This window comes from Pteronotus mesoamericanus, unplaced genomic scaffold (assembly GCF_021234165.1).
Source record: "Pteronotus mesoamericanus isolate MK-2021 breed Mesoamerican mustached bat unplaced genomic scaffold, CSHL_Meso_final contig_78, whole genome shotgun sequence".
NCBI lineage: Eukaryota > Metazoa > Chordata > Mammalia > Chiroptera > Mormoopidae > Pteronotus > Pteronotus mesoamericanus.
The window spans coordinates 26,081,271-26,096,726 of record NW_026555258.1 but is presented as its reverse complement, the minus strand read 5'-3'; positions in this window follow the sequence as shown (position 1 = coordinate 26,096,726).

Here is a 15,456-nt window from a genome sequence, read left to right as displayed (position 1 = left end):
CTTAAAAAACGGCTGTAATTTTGAACCTGTTATAAATGTAGTAGGGTGGTGGTTTTCTTGCATGTTTGTTTGCTTTAGCAAAGAAAATTGGAGAAGTAATGTTGGAGCATGAAGTATTCTTCGGGGGAACCAGGATAGTGAGACATCTAATGTTGGCAAAGGAGAATATTTGAGCCATAGCTGAGACCCAATAGGTAGATATGAGATAAATTATGCCTGGCTAGTGTTTTAAACAATGTTGCATTGATTGCAACTAACAGAAAACTTTCAGAGATTGTTTATCTTAAGGAGTATTTGTTTTAAAAATTATGTTTTCATGGAATTTAAGGGTCGAAAAGTATACCTGGTCTTCACAAGAAATTTGATCTTACTAGAAATTCATTCTCTGTCTCTCTCTGTCTCTCTCTCCGCCCCACCCCACCTCGCCCCCACCATACACCACTACCACCACTACCTGCTTTATTCTTGTGTTTTTGTGCTTCTCTGTGTTTGTGGTAGAAAAATTCCATCCCCAGCCAGGAGCAGCATTACCTTCTAGACTTTACCACAGGCCCAGCATGGGAAGTTAAATACTAGGTGAGGACCTTAGTTCTCAAAACTTGATTGAAGATGAGGCAGACCAGCAACTTCTTTAAAGCAAAGTTTTAAATAGTCCTCTATTCCGCCAAAGAGGGAATGATTTCCATAGAGCCCGAGGAGGGACTGAAATTAAAAATGACATCACAGCTCTCTGAAGCTCCACATTTGGAAGGGGTTCCATGTCTTGGGGCTGGTGAGGGATGAGGATGAGTGGCAAGGCCCAATCTTTTCCCAGATCTACCTTATCAAGCCCTCTGGCCTCCCCTTGGTAAAGAGGTAGAAATTTCATGTGTTACCTGTCCTTGGATTTTTTGATACAGACATTTGGTATTAAATATGAAATGACCTTAATTTCTAAGAATTTATCCTAAAGATATAGAAGTATATGGAACTATCAAGGATGCTTATTAAAGCATTATAATAGTGAATAGTGAGAGGTTGGGAAAAATTTAAATGTCTAACAATAAAACACTAGTGAAATAAATTATTGTATGTATGATACAGAAGGCATGCATCCATAAAAAGTCATAGTCTCAAAAAATTCAGGAATGTGAGAAAATGAACATGATATAGTGCTAAATGAAAAAATCAGTATAAAAGACTATATACAGCATGATATCCTTTTTTTTTTTTACGTAACTGTGTTTATAGTTATAAATAAATGAATAAGAAAGGGCCTAGGAAGAAATATGATATTAATAGAAATTAACTATAGTGAGTCTATAGATATCTATCTTTTTCTATAATATTGAATATACTGCAGAGAAAACAAATTTTATATTAAGAAAACAAGACCACACATTAATTTCTTAAGAAAAGAAATATAAGTTGAAGAAAAGCTTATGTAATTATGAAAAATTGTAAAGATTACATGATAATTACTTCTAAAAAGTTTTTATAGACTGACCATTTTATGATGAGCTCTCTAATATCCTGTTGTAGAAATCAAACTTAGTGCATGGGTCTCATAAATTTAACATATTTTTGAAAAACACCTAATTCATGCATAATATACATGAAATTTTAAGTAAAAAGCACACAATCATTAAATAAAACTGAATACACAATATTACCAAATTTGCAAAAACATAATATATGTATAGATGGCTGTGTGCACAGAAAAAATTTAAAAAATTAAGCAACACTGATTTCTGGATAGTAAGATTATGAATACTTTTTTCTTTGTTATATTCTTTGGTACTTTCTAATTATTTTAAATCTTTATCACATATTTTTTTGGTGTCCAGGAAAGTCATCCAATAACACATAACATTAAAATCAAGAGTGAGTAACAATAAGGATTTTGCAACAGTAAGCATTTTATTTGTAGGCTCAAATGAGTCTCCCATGTGTACACAATGAAATGTAAGAGAAAATAGAAGAATCCAAAGTTTTTATTGCTAAGTTTTCACAGCTGTACCATTCCAGCTAAGCAAGTTTATAACCACCAATGTTAGTAAAAACTGAGTGAAGAGTTACAAATCTTTTTCCAAGTAAAGACAATTTGTCACATTTTTTTGACAGATGGGGTCACACTGCCTGTTCAAAAAGCACATTGTAAAAGCCCTTCTGTTTTAAAATAATCCACTGACTATTAATTTCACAGTGACATTAGAAGAAATCAATACAATCCCTTCAGTTTTTTAATTATAGTTGACCTACAATGTTATTCCAATATTGTATTAGTTTCAAGTGCACAACAGTGATTCAACATTTATGTTCTTTATGATAGCATCACCACAATACGTCTCGTGACCATCTGTCACCATACAATGTTATGATGATGATATCGACTATTTTCCCTATGCTATACATTATAGCCCAGTGACTTGTTTTAAAAAAGTAACTGAAGGTTTGTACCTCTTATTCCCTTCACCTTTTTCACCATCCCACCCTCTTGCCTCTGGCAACCATCAGTTTGTTCTTTGTTTGCATAAGTCTGTTTCTTTTCAGGTTTCTGTGCTATCAGTACATCAGCAGCTCTTTCAGGAATAATCTCCCACTTTGTTCTGTGTATGCAAATTATCAAAGCCTTGCTCTTGGGTCAGTGATACCTTCTTCTGAAAGACAAACAGAAAAATCCTTAATTCTAGTGAGCTCATCTTCCAGGATGGTCTGATCTTCTCTTTTAACGAGGAACTGTATTCTCAGGGTTGAGTCCTTTTCCTTGGCAGTGAGGAAGCATGTTTCTAGTTCTCTGTAGGAACAAAGAAAGAAAAAAATCCTTTACAAACCGTGATGTCTATATGAAATTCCTGTGAATACAGTTGAAAGTGAAAAGTCTGAAACTGATTTCTTACAGTATAGCTTTTAGTGAGTTTTCTTTGTGTTTCATTTTTAACCTTAATGTCTTGGTCTGAACTTCCCCCGAGTTGTTGGAAGAGTCAGGGGATGGACCTAAGGCCCTTGAAGCTGAGAAATGAGCTTGCAATCGATGTCTGGCATGTCATCAGGAGAAGGGAGGATTCATTTACCTTTAAAGCTTAAACTAGTTGCATCACTCTTGGCTGTCCTTTTACCCATCACATAGAAAATAAATATTATGAAATTTCCATGCCAAATCTTGAATGAATGAATAATTAGAGATCAACAGGAATATTTTCAGATTTAACCTTGGCAAAGATAGTTCTCAGTTTTCATTCTGAAATAGTTTTAAAAATGAGTGTAACTTAAACAAGACTTGATAATTTACAAAGTTCTTCCACATCTTATATCAATTGATTTTGTTAACGAACAAGTGAAGTAGGTGAGGTTGCACCATTGTCATCATTCCCATTTTTTTGATCATCACCCAAGGATATGCTTATTGATTTTGGAGAGAAGAGAAGGGAGAGAGAGGAGAAGGGAGGGAGAGAGAAAGGGAGAGAAAGAAGGAGAGAAACATCAATTGGTTGCCTCTCATGTGTGCCCTGACCAGGGACCAAACCCACAACTTAGGCACATGCTCTGACAGGGAATGGAATCTACAACCTTTCAGCTTATGGGATGACATTCCAACCGACTGAGCCACACCAGCCAGGGCTCCCATTTTAAGAGGAAAGAGGGCTTCAGAGATAAGTGCATTGCTCATGGTCACATAGTTGAATCTTACAAGAAAGGATTTAAAGCTGGGTCTTCTGACTCTTTCCACCATAAAATATTCTTTGTTTATTAGATCTCAGAACATCTGAATGCAATTACCCACAGTATAAAATGTGCAGTGTGGCTTTTGTAGCTCATTAATATTTGTAAAAGTACCAAATCCCTGGACACCAAAGCAGGAATTTTTAAGAAAAGGGTTAACTTATGCCGAGTATTTCCATTGATATTAATTCGCATTTTTGTGACTCATCTCCCAAACCATGTCATCCCTTTGAATGTGGAAAGCCTAATAAGAACAGTTAGGAAAGGTCTCTAACTGCATGGGATCAAGGAAATGACAGAAATCCAGTCCCTGGATTCAATTCTGCAGAACTGTTACTGGTAGTGGATGCTGACCTTTAATTCAGAGTTCCTACAATCCCAAAACAGGAATATAAATATAAAAAGTTTCAAGGCAATACAGAAAAAAAACTAAGATTGATGGGAAATAAAGTACAAGCATATGAGGGAAATTTCCACTAAGGCAGACAGAGCGTCTTTGAGAAAGAACCCATTCAGGCTTCCCCTCCTGAACAGACATAATCCGAGAAGTTGAGGAGTAACTTTGTACTTCTCCTTTCATCTCCTGAACTAGAGAACTAGCAACTGGGCCAATGAATCAGAAAACTTACCAGTTGTCCCTGATTATAGCTGCTTCTGCAGGAGAGGGCAAACCTCAAGTCTGTATATTTATTCAAAAAGGTAACTGGATAAATGGAAGGCATGAGGGGTATAAACTTTAATTGCTGTAAATCCTCTAAAAGGAATTTTTAAAGAATTTTTTTTGGTTCAGAATTAGAATGAAGCAGTGTGGATAAGATATTTCACACGAATAGAGCAAAGATGCACCAGAAGATGAGAGACACTGTTGGAATATTGGGTTTGGAATGCAAATTATGCATCAAAGTTTCCTCCAGTTGAGGACAAATCTGATCAGCAGCTCTGTCCAGAAGTGGGGCTAAGAGCAACCAATTTGTTTCAAGTTTGGATAGACTTTACCTAGTTAGAAGATAGATAAAGAAATAAAAACAAAACTAAATAAATAAGGGCTGTAGTAAATCAATACAAAACAATGGGAAGAAAATGTTATTCTGAAAGGCCACGGATAAATTTGAGAAAACAATGAACTGTGGGATTCAGAAGAATATTTCATAAAACCTGACTTTTTCATTAGGAACCAAGAAAGCAGAATTCTTAAGAGACAGAGGACCATAAAAAAAAACTACTAAAAATTATAAACTACACAGAAGAAAACAGAACAAGATATAAAGGAATATGGATACTATAACAAGGATTTGGAGGCAATAAAAAATTCAATAACAACACTTAAGATATGCTACTGGTAATAGTGCACCAGATGGCTTGCATTATTTTTCTTGTGGAGAACAACTAGAAAATCTAGACAAAATAGAAACTATTTGTTTGAAGCCACTGGTGAACTACTAAAATAGAAGGGATTTGCAGGAAATGAGATCTGGGAAAGAGGCAACCTTGCATTTGGTACTGCTTTTCTTTCTCCAAGAAAGTTGCTGATTCTGAATGTGTCAGCCTAGGGGTTGATAAACTGATCAGAGTTCATGACAGATTAACCAGGCCGGTGTTGTGAAAAATGAAGTCCTAGTCCACACACTTGGCTTTCAGTAGAGACCATGAAAGGCTGCTAGGAGTAAGAGTAAATCAGAGAGAGAGAAAGAGAGCAGCTCTCTATATTGGGGGTCAACAAACATTTTTCAGGGCCAGATAATAAATATTTTAGACTTTTTAGGCCATAGTCTCTGTTGCAACTACTCAACTCTACTGTTGAAGCATGAAAGCAAACACTGACAATATGTATACGAATGGGTATGACTGTGTGTTCCTGTAAAATTCTATTGACAAAAACAGGCCTAGAATCCTATTCCATATTAGCACCTGGAATTATTGAGCAGATACTTGTTATGATGCCAGGGTCAAACAAGCAACCTGCTTCCTGAGGGGGCAGGGATGCAGGGAGGGATTCGGGTAACCTCCCGTGCAGTTTGAGATGGCTCCTTGTGTAGTGGGCACAATAATGCCCTGCCCAGAAGGTCTCAGTTCTAATCCCGGGAACCTGTGACTAGGTTTGTTTACTGGCAAAGGGGAATTCAGGTTGCAGATGAAATTAAAGTTGCTAACCAGCTGGCCTTAAGATAAGGAAAGTATCTTCAATGACCTAAGTGGGTCTGATAGAATGACAAGGATCTCTAAAAGTGGAAGAGAGAGGTAAAAGGGTCCGACAGAGGCAGAGAAGGAGACGTGATCACAGAAGCAGAAATCCCAAGTATGAGATGTGAGAACGATTTGATTGGCCATCATGGCTTTGAAGGCGGAAGAGGGCCTCAAGGCAGGAAATGCAGGCAGCCTCTAGAAGTTAGAAGACACAAGAAAATGGATTCTCCCTCAGAGCCTCCAGGTAGGAAAAGAGCCTTGATTTTACCAAGTGCAACCTATTTTGGACTTTTGACTTTCAGATACATAAAGGAGTAAACTTGTGTTATATTGAGCCACTGTGTGTGGCAGTTTGCTGCAGCAACAATAGGAAACAAATACATCCCTCAAACCCGGGAGTAGGGCTGACAATGCAAGTCGGGTGAAAAGGGCCCTTCGTGTCAGGAGGAGAAGGGAGACAGACATGGAGAAGAAGGCTGAGACTAGCATTACTCAGTTCCTTTGCAGATAAATTATGCAAAGTAACGGAGTCAGTTCTCTAAATGCTATTCTGGGAATTAAGATCAGGAACAATTACCCAGCTAGTCATAATCCTTCATGACTTAAAGTTTCTTTAAAATTGGTGAGTCCATAACTAACTCAGTTATTTATTTATCCAGCCCCAGTTATGTCCACCCATACTGCTTGTTTAATTAGAACACAGCTGATGAGGTTGTGAGTATAAAATTCACAAATGAATAGTCCCTCCCATGAAAAGAGGAACCCACGTGCATGACCTAAAGCTGAGTAAGTCTCATTCTGTATAAATTCATAAAGGTGCAACAGTGGCAGGATTTTACTTTTGCAGGCTCAGAATGATGCCATGAAGTACAAGAGGGGGCAACATGAAGGTCACCTTGTAAAACTTCTTCAATTAAGGAAAAAAAAACGATATTAACATGGGATGCATCACCTCTAGCTTTTGACCGAGGCATAAAGACAATAGGTAGTATATTCCGAAGTAAGTGTTTTTTTCCTAGAACTAAACAACTCACACAAATTGAGACTATCACAGGGGAACGCTGTTGGAGACTAGAGAGGATTTTGTGCAAGTTTATTTATATAGAACTATACCACGATGCTTGAAGAGGTTGCAGAGTGAGTATATTTCCCTCACTCAGGTCTAATGAAGGGGATGGTTCTTCTCTGGGAGACACTGTGGACTGATGCCCGACCAACCCCTGAGAGTATCAGGGAGAGGAGCTTTCTGAAGCTGCTAGTGGAAGCGGAATGGAGCCTGCAGCTGGAGACCAATGCATTTCCTTCCAATAGTGAGTGGGCCAAGGGTAATGGGGTCTTGAGGAGCAGGCATGGGATTCGTTTAAAAAGGCATTCTGGCTAAAAGGGTAGCTTCCAGAGTACAGGAGATAGAAACTGAGGGAAATTGAAGGATATTTGTGATGGCCAGCTGAAGGGGAACCACTTCTAATTGTCAGGAAGATCCAGTGGGAAGTTATCAAAAGATGAGAAAAACACCTTGAAAATTAGCATCATTTTGAAATGCCTGCCAGGTCAGAAAGCAGCTTGAGTCTGCAGTTAAGTGAGAAGTTTCCTACCTCCCCCCTACACCACCCTGCCTCTCTCTGCTCTGAGCACAGAGGGCCAGAGATGGGAGCAGTGACTGCCCCTTAGACCTGGGGAGAGTCTTCCGTGAGCCAGATATGGTTCCTGGCCTGAGTAACCTCAAGGCTAAAGGCTAGGGCTGTTGGCCTGAGGCAGGGCAGAGGGAGAGGATAAAAGTCTGCGCTCCAGGTAGAGTCATATATTTGAAGGTCATGGGACATAAATGAGCACAGAATTCCCCAGGGAAACTTCTCCCTCTCCCAAAAAATAGAAATATGGAGAATGAACCTGTGGGAAACACTACCAATTAAATGGTGGGAAGTGGAGTAAGAGCTTGTTTTCAATACCAACAAAGCTTCTCGTCAAGCCCTGCTTTTGGTCAAAGGACCCTCTTTATGAGACCTCTTCCTGACATCAGGGTTTCCATCTGTGATCATGTAGGAGGTCATGGGTAAAAGGTCACCTAGCACTTAAATTCATAAGCTTGGTGTTACCAATCTGTAGGACTAATGAATGGGACCATTAAGCTGGAAGTATAAAAGGGAGTAGAATTACTATATGAAGTTAGGGTTATTTATTAGTCTTTTAAATCACATTCTCATTTACTCTTATGTATGAATAGTAATACTACCAGTAGCATCTTCTAGAATGCAAGGAAATGATAATAACTTTAGCTGCAATAACTACAATGTACTGATCTACATGTTTCCAGGCTCTGACTAGGCATTTTTTTTCTTTGCACAATATTGTTAATCTTCTTTGGGACAAAGAAGGGAAAATGTATCGACCAAGGACGAGAATTAGGTCATGGCAGAGAACTCTTATTTCCCATGCATAGCATCTGTGGATGGTTTGTTCCAGCCTATTAATTATTTAAATAGTTATTATCTATGTTTGTCCTTCTTGCTTAAAATGAGAACTGCTGATCTAAGCTGATCTGCATCACATCTTGTAGCAATACAGAGAGTGCACAGAGGACCTTTTATAGCAGAGAAGAAAGAGGATGAATCTTATGAGCCAGGCAGCATGCCAGTCACTTTAACATACATTATCTCATTTAATTATGATGGCAAACTTGTAACATAGGTATCTTACCTTCACTTTATAAATGAAAAGACCAAGGTCACTAAGTTAGTAAGTGGCAGGGCACAGGATACAATACCAGTGTTTGATTCCAGGTCCCAGAATGTAGAATTAAGCCCTATACTCTTTCCATGATACCATTTAGAAAGTGCTTTCTATGCCATGCCTCATTTTATTTGTCCACATGTGCAGTAAGTAGGCAAGAATACATGATATAATGCTAATTTTACAGACTGAGCATTTGTGGAACTGAGCATAAGAGCCAGGCTAGGTAATCCAGAGAGTTGATAGATTTTTACCTCCCCCATCGCCCAAAAGTATATGTGATCTGGAAAGCCTGCTATTTTCAACTGTGATTACCTTGTTGTGGTAAGCTGGAAAAATGCCCTTTCCTCAAAGAGATAAATTCACTTGCTGATCCCTGGAGCATGTGACTATTACCTGAGCAGGCAAAAGATTAAGCATTACCTCATGTGGCAAAAGATATGATGAAGTAAAGGATATTAAGAGGCATGAGTTTATCCTGGATTCCCTGGGGTAGCGTGGGGGTCCCTAAATGCAATCACATGTGTTCTTATGAAAGCTCAGTGGAGGGAGATTTGAGACAGAATGTATATAGAGGATACACACACCCAGAGAAGTTGATGGGAAGATGGACCAGAGAGACATGCTGCCACAAGCTAAGGGATGCTGACAGTCATTAGAAACTAGAAGACACAAAAACGTATTCTCTTCTGGAGCTTCCAATAGGAGCACAGTCGTGCTAACACTCTGATTTCTGACTTCTGGCTTCAGAACTGTGAGAGCATACATTTCTGTTGTTTTAATCCATTAAACTGAGAGGAAATATATTCAATAGCTACTTTTCCTAAATCCCCGGATGATGCAGGGAGGCAAAATATTATGGTGATTATATGTTCCTGGAATCACAAAAATATTGGTTTAAACCCAAACTCTATCACTTATGATCTTGGGTAATATATTTAGTACCTCTAAGTATTATTTTGCTTATTTAAAATATTGGGAGATAAATGATATCTACCAAATAGAATTACTTGAAGAATTAAATGAGGTTATGCAACAATAATGTAAAGTACTTAGTATAACCCTGGGCACATGATTAGTATTTAGTAAAGGCTAACAATAAGAAAAAGAAAATGAACTTAAGGGACACGCTGAAAAATATAAAAATGATAAAATAATCTTACTATGTGTTATACGTATAAGAAAAAAGTTATTGAAACTTTCTTACTTAGGTGATTTTAAGTTTGCTAACTTAACATTTACCATGAAAAAAAAAATCCTAAACAAAACACTAGAAGATTCAACCCAGAAATATTTTTTAAAAGATAAAATGCCGTGAGCTTATGGCACTTATTCCAGTAATACAAAGTTGGCTCTATGTTTGACCAATGTAACATATCACATTAAAAGAATAAAAGATAATGATAAATAAAAAGGAGTCTCGAAATTATATCAGTAGGTACAGTAGAAAAACTATTGGGCAACGTTTAACACCCTTCATGATACAATTCTTAGCAAACTAGGAATAGAAGAAATTCTCAAGCTGGTAGGGTATCTTTGAATATTACATTGTACAAAATTGTGTAACATTAAATCCTTCTTTCCTCTAAAATTTGAAATGAAAAAAGGATGTCTACTCTAACCACATCTATTCAGCAATTAAAAGAAAATAATGACATAACTTTAAAAGTAGAAGAAATAAAACTATTGTTTGTATAATAAAGTAATACAAATTGCAGGCCTATGGGAGAAGCTTTATAGGTAGAGTCAAGGAATTCCTTTTATTTATGTGGATTCCCCATTATACTTCACTGACCGAAATCCAACTTAGTGGTTTATAGGTGTATTAGTTCATCTGGGCTACTATAACAAAGTACCACGAACTGGGCTTAGAGCAGCAGAAATGTATGCTCTCACAATTCTGAGGCCAGAAGTCTGAAATCAAAGTGTCAGCAGGGTTCTGCTCCCTCTGCAGACTTTAGGGAAGGATCTATTCCAGGCTCCACTCCCAGCTTTTGTTAGCTCTTGGTTTATGGCAACTTACCTCCAATCTTCACATGGTGTTCTCTCTGTGTCAAAATTTCCCCTTTGTATGATGACATCAGTTATATTGGATTAAGGTCTATGCTACTTCCAGTATGATCTTATCTTAATTAATTAGATCTACAGTGACCCTATTTCCAAATAAATGCACATTCTGAGTTAGTGGCGGTTGGGACTTCTACATACGAACTTGCGGGGAAGGGGGCATAATTCAACTCATAACAATAGGTTTCTACCCTGCACAAAAAGCCTTCCACTAATATGTTAAATTGGAATTTGTAGCCCCCAGAATGGAAAACATAAATTAAATATTTATGGAAACATGGGGAAAGAAATCTATTCTTTCTCCCAAAATTATAACCCCATGTTCTCATTGACAGCTCCTATAGTTTTTAGCACAATCATCCAGGTATCTGAAGAGAAGCAGTAAGAAATTAGTGCCCTATCAAATGTTGCCTTCTGGGCTAGTTTGATAAATACACATGACTGGTGGCCAGTAAGGAATCATCTATATTTTAATTTTTTATTTGCAGACATTTACATGTGTTGCCCATTTTATGATAGCTCATCTATATACAAGTCATTTGAGTAAACCAGCCCTGAAAGACTGACAGGGAGTAGGAGTAAAGGCACATTTAAATTGACAGGTGGACAGGTTGACAAATTCAGAACTGCTCCCACGCAGTCTCCATCTATTCACCTGGAGCTGATCAGACCTCAGATACATCAGACTTCGGAAAATGTCATGAAATGTTTGTTTCTCCATTTTACAAAGCTCTTGCTCAGACAGTGGTGAAGTATGTCATCTGCGATAAAAAAATGATGATGGCCTAGTTTTTCCGCCGGATGGAAAAGACTTCATTATTGGCAAAGCACTGCTACGTGGGGGGCTGCCCTGCTGCTCCTTGCTCCCACCCCAGTGGAGACCTATAATGAGAGGAGCTGCAGGAGGAAGCAGTGCAGCTGAACTCGGGCTAATCCCAATGACCCTGTTCTCATCAGCAGTGTGCAAAGGCATGGAGCTGCTCTGTAGACGGCACTTGTGAGGGTCCAACACTCTAAGCCTGTTTAGTGCTATGAAATGTGTGTTAAGGGGAAAGCCCGTGCCTGCATGGGGCTTAACTTCAACAACAACAATAACAACAACAGCAGCAGCAGCAACAACAGCAACAACAGAATATACTATTTGCCAGACACTGTGCTGGTGCCAAACACGTTATCTTATTGAATCCTCTAAATTATCTTACAAAGAAAGCATTATTTTCATCACTGTTTTACAGACGAGGAAACCAAGCTAGGTGATTTGCAGTCATTAGGGAGTCTATGTTCCCTAGCACAATGTTATTTCCGTTCATCTGTAGTACTCCTCTATTGAATTTGCTGCCTATTTTTCTACCAATAGGATGAATCCATGAGCGCTAGTCTGGTGTGTGTGTATGTGCACACATGTGCTTCTGAGATTTTGAGCTGCATAGAAAAGCCCTCACTCCCTCATGCATCTTTCTGCCTCTGCTTCACAAGAAATTGTACCCTATGATATCACTGCTCCTTTCTTATAGGTCCTGCTGCTACCCATAATTTCCTGGTGACTATAGCATAATCTAGTCATCCACATGCTCTAGAATGTGCCCTTTGGTAGCCTATGACCACATTAAAGTAAGAAATCTCTGAAGAGTAGCAGAAAAACTCCACGTTAAAAGATGTACCCTGGCTGGCCAGGGGCTGAATCCTGCTAGCAGATGTCATTTGTTGGCCAACACAAGGTTTCTTTGTTTGCATTTCCAAAAAGATTTTATTCAATGTTTAAAAATCAAATATTCTATGCAAAACCTGATTTGCAAATTTTCTTGAGAAATGAAGATCTCAAAACACTTCGCACTTTTCTGAATGATAACCATCGGCTGCCTCCTTTAGAAGGACACACACCAGGCCCTTCCACTTAGGAGTATGCATGGTCTCCTTGCCTTCCTATAGGATTTTTGAAATTTTATTTATTTATTTATTATAATTAATATTGTTTTATATTAGTTTTGGGTATATATGTAGGGGTTAGATGATTATATACCTTATAAAGTGGTCCCCCTGATATTTCCAGTACCATGCATCATTTTTACAATATTATTAACTATATTCTCTATGTTGTACTTTACATCCCTGTGACTATTTGTAACTACAAGTTTTTACTTCTTAATCCCTCACCTTTTACATCAAGTCTATCAACATCTCCCCTCTGTGAACCAACAGTCTGTTCTCTGCATCTATGAGTCTGTTTCTGTTTTGTTTGTTCATTTATTTTGTCCTTTAGATTCCACAGATAAGTGAAATCATATGGCAGTTGTCTTTCTTTTTCTGACTTACTTCACTTAACATAATATCCTCTAGGTCCATCCATGCTGCTGCAAATGGTAAGATTTCATTCTTTTTATGGCTGTGTAATATGTATTCCATTGTATATATGTACCACAGCTTTTTATCCACTAAAAAAGCTATTCAGCTATTGATGGGCACTTGGGTTGCTTTCATATCTTGATTATTGTAAATAACACTGCAATGAACATAGGGGTACATATATTCTTTGGAATTAATGTTTTTGTTTTCTTTGGATATATACCCAGAAGTGAAATTTCTGGGTCATAAAACAGTTTCATTTTTAATTTCTTGAGGAACTTTCACACTTTTCCATGGTGGCTGCACCAATCTGCATTCCCACCAATAGTGTATGGGGGTTCCCTTTTCTTTACATCCTCACCAACACCTTTGGTTGTTGATTTATTGATGATAAATAGCCTTTCTGACAGGTGTGAGGTAATATCTCATTGTGGTTTTCATTTGCATTTCTCTGATGATAGTGACATTGAGCATCTTTTCACATATCTATTGGCCATCTTTATGTCCTTTTCGGAGAAGTGTCTATCATTTAATAGGGTATGTTGCTCAATTTCCTATGTTGGGTACATCGCCAAGAAATACAGAAGTTTATTAGGAGCTAATATAGTTTATTTTCTAGAATCTCCAGTTCAACAAAGAAAGGTGAGGCATAATTTTTAATTAGAGGAACGATTCAGTTGTGATTTCAGCCCTAGATCCAACACCGGTTGCAAGAGGCTGTGTTGTTCTGAATGACCAGACAGGATTTTTGAGTTTGCTGATTCTTGCTTTATTTGAATTGTGGCCACTGTCATTTGAGACACTGCTAACAAAGCATCTATTGAGAGCCGATTAGCAAAGGCTACCCTTTTCCATTTATACCTGGTAGTGAAGCTGTGTGTAGCTTCTGTGTGATGGTCTTTGGTGATGTCTGCTGCTTCCGTCTCCTACAACCAGCAATACCTTATGCTGTTAAGTAGTCGGGGAGAGTCCATCTAACCATCCCCTTCAGCTTCTTCTCCCCTCACCTTTTTGAGGTGCACAGGGCAGAACTTTGTGGGATTCTGGGAACCTCTGAGGATACCGAGGAAGTGTGATCACTGCTTGAGAACCTTGCAGGCATCTTTTTCACTCACCTAAGACTCAGGTCCTAAATACTTTTTCCACCCAGTTGCAAACCACCTGTCTAATGTGAATCCTTTTTCTCAAACAGTGGAGAATGATATGAAGTGGAGAAAGTAAAAATTTACCAATTTATCCTGGCACCATTTCAGTGCTGTGTTCAGAGTTAGAGATGCAACCAATATTTACTGAGCACCCTCTTTGTTTCAAGCATCATGCTAGGCAGAGTGGCTGTCAATCACAATCCATGTTGGTAGAGCACTGAGGTACATGATCTTCTTATCTAGTCTACATATCATCCAGGGAGGTGGGTCTTTACTGTGCTTGTCTTCCATATAATGACCCCGAGACTTAGAAGGACCTTACCCAATGTCAGTGTGAGAAATAAAGAGCAAAACTAAGATTTGAACTCAAGGTTTGGGGCTCTATTTCCATACAATCCCTAGAGTTTGTAATGCTATCTTAGGCCATACCAATTTAGAGGAAATGACCTCACTGGGGAAAAAAGCAAATATTCCTCTGGTTTCTTCCAGTGTGTTATGGTGTATCACGTGGGGTTACCGGTAGACATAAAAGGATTTTCTCTCTCTCGGCTACATATAAACCCCCCTTTCACATTTAATTCTGGCTGCTGGCAAGGGAATACTGTGATCCTGGAAGAAAGAGCCTCGACATTGCCACTGCTGCTGATGTCTACCATTCTTGGCACAGATGCTGATCTTTGTGACAAAACCAATACACTGGGTCAGCATTGCAGGTGCCACCGAAGGCCCACTGCCCTCAGTGCTGCTGACACTTATTAACATAGGCATGAAGTGGCACAGCAGCCACTGGACATGTGGGGATACAGGCACCACTGATGTGCCAAAGCAGGGCTGGGTCCCTGACGCTCTGTGCACAACCATGATATGCTGCTGCTGTCTGTGGGGTGGGCGCGGACCTCAAAGCGATTTGGCTCAGGGGGAGTGGGGATGGGATGCTCCAGAGCCAAGGCTTCTTTTTTTCTCCTCCTGCTTCTTCTATGTCCAGGTCAGCACATTCACTTTGAGTCAGGCACTCCTAGGGATGAGCAGAAAAAGACAGTAACATTTTTCCTGAGATGAAGACAGCCCTTAAGAATCCAGCATTTACTGCCACATTTCATGCTCGAATTCCAGTAGGGAAGCACAGCTATTCATATGCCATTTATTCTAGCAGCAAACATAAGCTAAGCACCTATTATATACCAGGGAAAAGACGCAACTCCCATCTTCCATTTTCTCACAGTTTATAAAGGGAATCATGAATAGAAATGTGTAGTTACAATACAGTATGAGAAGTGCCAGGCTA